General features: G+C 40.1%; 1 pseudogene; it reads left to right on the forward strand.

Moving 5' to 3' along the window:
• The first annotated feature begins 498 nt into the window (after nt 1-498).
• Nucleotides 499-1,719, forward strand: LOC138840306 (nuclear inhibitor of protein phosphatase 1-like; annotated as a pseudogene).
• The last annotated feature ends 4,394 nt before the right edge of the window (nt 1,720-6,113 follow it).

Genomic DNA, 6,113 nt, shown 5'->3' on the forward strand with positions numbered 1-6,113 from the left:
TGATCAGCCAGGTGAATACACAAAATGTTATTTCAGGGGTAGATTTGCACAGAGTGCTGGCTTGCACATTATCTTTACTCAGCAAATGGCAGAAACTTACTCCTCACTGCAAAAAATCCTCCCCTAAAGTTTAATCTCAGGATAGGTTCTCTATTCCTTATTGTACTCATTATTATCTTTTAAAAAAAAGTTCTAGTAGTAACAAAGAGGAAAACTTACAGGTAAATAGACTAATGAAGAGGTTGGTCCATGGAAAACATAAAGCTTATAATGGGAGGAATCAACATTCATGGTATCTACTACAATTACTGCACAGACCTCTGGTAATTAACAAGGTTGTCCTTGGAACTACTTTGGAGGCAGAGGCGGAAGGATCTAAAGTTCAATGCCAGTCTCAGCGGTGAGATAGTATCTCAAAAATAAAACAAAATAAAATGCAAACACCTGTGTGCTTCAGGCCTGCTAAATGAGGGGGGGTGGGGGGGACGGAGATGCAAGATGGCCGCAGCTGCGAACTCCAGCTCTAGCCTCCCCCTGTTTGACTGCCTGACCTGGGCAAGTAAACCCTCACCTGGTTTACCTGTGGATGTTTTCACAAAAGACTAAGAGTTTTAATAGATCAAGGGTCTATGAGCGTTAGTCAAACTGGAAGCCCCCTACTTTGGTGAATTCCTCCTGCATGCATACAGGGAACTGTGTGGAATGAACGAGACACTGATTATTGATTAGAAGAAATAGTACTTTTTGGGGAGAGAAATATTGATTTGTGTGACTTTGCCATTGACCACCATGCTTCCTCTTGAGTCAACGTTTTCTGGTCTACCACAAGCATCGGCAGAGTTTTCCTGACTGGTCTCAATAGCACACAAAACACTTTATTACGTCACATTCAGTTGGAACCTCATAAGCATCAGCAAATTCCCATTGATTCTAGTCTCACTTGACACATTCATAAGAGCACATACTCTGAGTAAGAAGTCTCAAACATTGCCATCAGCTGTGAAAGAAGGGAAGATGAGTGGAGAAGATCATGAACTCAAGGGGTTTCTGGGGCTTCGAGATGAGGAAAGGGAACTTGATAATCTGACGAAGTTCAATACTACCCACAACAAACGGATTCCAATCTTCGCCAGTGAGGAGGGACAGCTAACCATTCGGACACCAAAGAGGAAAAGGAAGAACTCACGGGTAACTTTCAATGAAGAAGATGAAATAATCAATCCAGAGGATGTGGATCCCTCTCTTGGTTGCTTCCAGAACAGAGGGCGAACGGTGATGGTCCCAGTGAAGAAGAGGCGCATGGAGGCTCACGACTCTCTAAGCCTGAGAGAGTTTGGAAGACCCACCTTTACCTTCGGTGGAGGACTCTATGGGGGCCTGCCTCCCCCACAGAGTGAAGCAAGTGTCCAGCCACATGGTATCCATGGAGTACCATTCAGCTGCAACTTGCCCGTGCCCTATCCGAACCTTGTCCCAGAAGCGTACCTGAATCCTGTCCTACCTTCGATAGTGAATATTAACCCCACACCAACTCCTGCAGTCCATCATGCTGAAGCAGAAAATGAACCAACAAAGAAGAAATATGCAAAAGAGGTTTGGCCAGGCATCCAGGCAAGAAACCCACACCTTCCTTACTGACTCGTTACCTTTGGTCATGGAAAACAATGGGGTTTCCCGGGGAATGGGGTGGGTGACAAAAATAAAAAACTAGGGAGGAAAGTTTCCATGTGTGTAGTATCGTTTTTCAGAGCGTCTCCTGAGATCCTAAACCATATAATATGAGACTCTGGGTGGGGCTAAAATATCCCACAAAGGCCTGTCTTGAGAATTTTTTCCATGTAGATGAAGGTTTCATGGGTGCTTTTAGATAAACTGTCCTGTGTTTTCCCCCTCAGCTCTCTCTCTCCTCCCTAGGATGATTCTTGGGTGAAGTCACATGCCTTCATGTTGAATTCAGACCTGGGGAAGTAAAATGGCCTCACAAGATGACCTTTCATTCTACCCTTTGTCTATCTGATTTGCGGAGGAGAAGGGGAAACAGAAAAGGGGAACAAAGGGTGAACCAATTCAGCAGTGAACTATGTTGGAAATGAACCATATACAACTTGGGGGTGGGAGGGAGGCAGGAAGGAAAAAAAAACTGGGAGAAAATGAGGGAGGCGGTGACACTGTTCAAAAATAAAGGTACTCCTTACCTTACTTACGTCAGCGTAACCACTCTGTACATCACCTTTGCAAAAAGAGTTGCCACAGATCCCAGGTTGATCTGTTAAGGTAAGGTTTAAACTCAAAAGTGTTTTCTTAGGTCAGTGGTTTTGAGATCCAATAATCAGGATTTTTTCCTTTGTCCTTTCTGTTGGAGTAAGAATATTTTGATTTTCCTTCATCTGTGAACACTGTCATGGCACAAATTTATGCTTTTAAATCTACAATTTGAACTTTACATGTTTTTCTTGTCCAACCTGAAGCACTCCACTGCCTAAGTTTTTAAATTTAATTCCAGAGTACTGTTCTCCACTAAGAACTTATTTTGCTTTTTAAATATGCTACAAAGTCAGTTTTTATACAGTAACCATTTAGGGAAAATGAAATTTAAAGGGAAAAGATTTTACTCTCTAAGGACCTAGTGTCTCTTAAGAGAACCTCTTAGCTGTTGGTTTGGAGGCTCATTGTCCCTGGACTGAGTAATGACTGAACAATTCTATAAATATACTAATACACACTGGATTTTGAACCTAAAGCTGTAGATTTTATGATTTATAAAGTGTGCTTTTATGAAATTAATGCTAAAAAAATCTAAGATGAAGAGAAAATGACTGTGATAGTCACTGTAGTGTAATTTCACAGTGAAAAGTTGAAAAACCTTAAATCACTAAAGTCTATTGCCAGGTTGACACTGGAGATGCAGAAATGAGTCAAACTTGCCCACTAATCTCAGAGGAATTTGTAGGCAGGAAGGAAGTCGGCCAAGACACAGAACAAATCAATTCAGGGTGAGAGGGAAGGCTGGAACAGAGATTCAGAGATGTACTCCATCAGAAAAAGCTGGGCACTGGTGTCTCATACCAGTAATCCTAGATACTCGGGAATCTGAAATCTGAGGATCAAGGTTCAAAGCCATCCTGGGAAGGAAAGTCCATGAGACTTTATCACCAATAAACTACTAAAAGAAAGCTGAGGGCTGGGAAGGTGGCTCAGTGGTAGAGTGCTTGCCTTGCATGCATGAGGCTCTGGGTTCTATTTCTCAGCACCACATAAGCAGAAAAAAAACAGCTGGAAGTGGCACTGTGGCTCAAGTGGTAGAGCACTAGCCTTGAGCTGAAGAGCTGAGGGACAGTGCCCAGGCCCAGGGTTCAGTCCCCACGACAGGCAAAATAAATAAATATAAAAATAAAAGAAAACTGAAAATGGCTCTGTGGCTCAAGTGAAGCTCAGAGACAGCCCCAGATACCAGTTGAAGCCCCAGGACCTGCACCCAAAATAAGCCTCATGAGGATCTGAGACTGAAACTCATTCTCCAGAGAGCACTGTCTCTCAAGGAAATGAGAACCAAATGACTACTATCACAGAGGGAAGGGAAGGAGGGAGGGAAGGAGAGGTGAGAGTTAAAGTCATGCTGAGGAATGTTGATGTCAGATACAAACACACATATGCTCATATGAAACAAGAATAGTATAGAGAGGCTCAAGCATCCTTCCTAATGCCTCCATTTGGGCATTATACAGTCTTCTTTGAGTCATCTTAGAGGTTTGTCCCTTTCCTGTGTATAGGCAGAATGGAGTGGAAGGATCTGAGAAAATGCAATTTGAATACAGCATCCATTTCTGATAGTCTGACTTGCCAATAATTTTGGATCTCTATTCTCCAATTGCTCAAAAACTGATAGGAAGACATAAAACAGGGTATTGATAGTATAGAGTGATGTGTGGGAGTACAGGAGAGGGGACCAGATTCAGTGTGAGGGTTAGAGAGGGCTTCCCATTCAATAGCCAATAGCTAATGCAGAAAATGGCTGGCCTAATAAAGAACTGGAGCTTGAGGGTTACTGAAACTCTATTTGAAATACCTTCTAGAAGATCTGGAGATGATCTTCAAGTTTAGAAAATGGTTAAATACATCATGATATACCCAAGTCGTTAAATTTGATGTAGCATCACCAGTACCTGTGAACAATCAGTATTTGTTGAACTAATGAATAAATCCAGATGGAGCAATGGATACACTGAAAGGGGGTTAATGGCCATACAATTTAAAAGTTATCTACAATGCAAAAAGAAAACTACAAAAAATAATCTAGATATCTTAATAACAATCCTTTAGGATAGGTTCTATGACAATTTCGTTTACAGATAAGAAACTGACACTTAGAGAACCACATAGCTAATAAGTAAAATAACATGGGCAAAGCTGACTCCACAACATATACTTTCTACCCACTACAGTTTACTGTCAATCTAAAATGGACAAAATTGAACTAAAAATGGACAAAAAAGAAGATCAGGTGGTCAAAAGGGCAACAGACAACAAGAAACATGAAAAAAGCCAATCTTATTAAAAATTAAATATAAATCACAATGTCACTTTTTGTGCTTAAAACAGTTAAACTGGTAACAAATGGTATTGGTGAGTGTAAGAAAACACAAAAACAGAATACATAATTATTAGAGATGTATAACATATGTAAAAGGCAAATTTTTATTTTTTGAACCAGGAATGCTTCTTTCTTTGTAGGATGATACCATATAACAATACTCTTGTGCTGAGCCAGGCACTGGTAGCTCACATCTGTAATCCTAGCTACTAAGGAGGCTGAGATCTTAGGATCATGGTTCAAAGCTAGTCTGGGCGAAAAAGTCTGTGAGATTCTTATCTGTAATTAACCACCAGAAGACCAGAAGTGGATTTGTGGCTCAAAGTGGTAGAGCACTAGCCTCGCCTTGAGCAAAAAGAGCTCAAGGAGAGTGCAAAAGCCCTGAGTTCAAGCCCCACAACCTACAGGGAAAAAACCATTTGTGCATGCCCAAAGCTACTAATTGCAGCATTATCTATAATAGAGGAGGAAAATCCCTGGGAATAACCTAAATTTCCACAAGGAAGTGTTTAAATAAATTATAGTGCATCCAGACCTCCATAATGTAATTCCACCAACAGTGAATTTACATGGAAAGACTTCTGGGGTATACTGGCATATGGCCAAACTGGAAAAGGAAGCTGTAAATAATATGCAGGCTATGATCTTGTTTATGTAGTTATAATATTAATGATGACAATCGGCTTTTGAGATGAAATTGTCTGGTTATAACAGTTCCATTGCCATTGGCTTAAAAAGAAACAGAGAATGAGAACTGAGAGTGAAAATTTATTCACAATTTTTCTTTCTTTCATGTTTTTTTTCGTTTTTAAATAGCTTTAAGTAATGTACAAAGGGATTTCAAATCAATATGTCAGTTTATGAGTACAATGTATCATGATCAATGTTACACCTTTCATTATTCTTTTTATGAGGGCAAGAATTAGAAAAGAGAAGACAGAGAACTTCAATTATATATTCTTTAATTATATATTCTGAAAGGAAAAGAAGAGTGTAGGTCCTGGTGGCAGACTTCCCAGGTTGAGGCCATGTAATTTCTAGTTAGCTAATTATCAGTAAGACGCTTCACCTTTCTGAGCCTCAGTTTCTTCATGGATAATAATATTTATGCCTTAATGTCATTATGGGGGCTAAATTAATCCATGTAAAGCAATTAACAAAGAGTTTGCTACATAGTAAGCATTCCATTAACATTCACTGTTATTTCTCTGGACAGGAACTGTGCTGTTTTCTATACATGATGTTATTGAATTGTTATATAATCTTAGGATGTATTCTGTGGAAGTTGTTACAGCTCATAAGCACAAAACTTGATTCCAGGACTATCTCCAGAGTCTTTTCAACTTGTGCTACATTTATTCTGGGGTTGATTGCCTTACTTTTGTGGTTGAAGAAATGGAAGGTCAGAAAGATAATTTTACTCAAGATGCCTTCCCTGATTCTATATGGATAGTCTGAGCTCATCTCACTACCTTAGAAGAGAATGCAGAGAGGCAACAGCAAGAGCTGGGGGAGGGTAAAA

This window comes from Dipodomys merriami, unplaced genomic scaffold, assembly GCF_024711535.1.
Source record: "Dipodomys merriami isolate MVZ:Mamm:240054 unplaced genomic scaffold, mDipMer1.0.p SCAF_3, whole genome shotgun sequence".
In the NCBI taxonomy this organism is placed as follows: Eukaryota; Metazoa; Chordata; class Mammalia; order Rodentia; family Heteromyidae; genus Dipodomys; species Dipodomys merriami.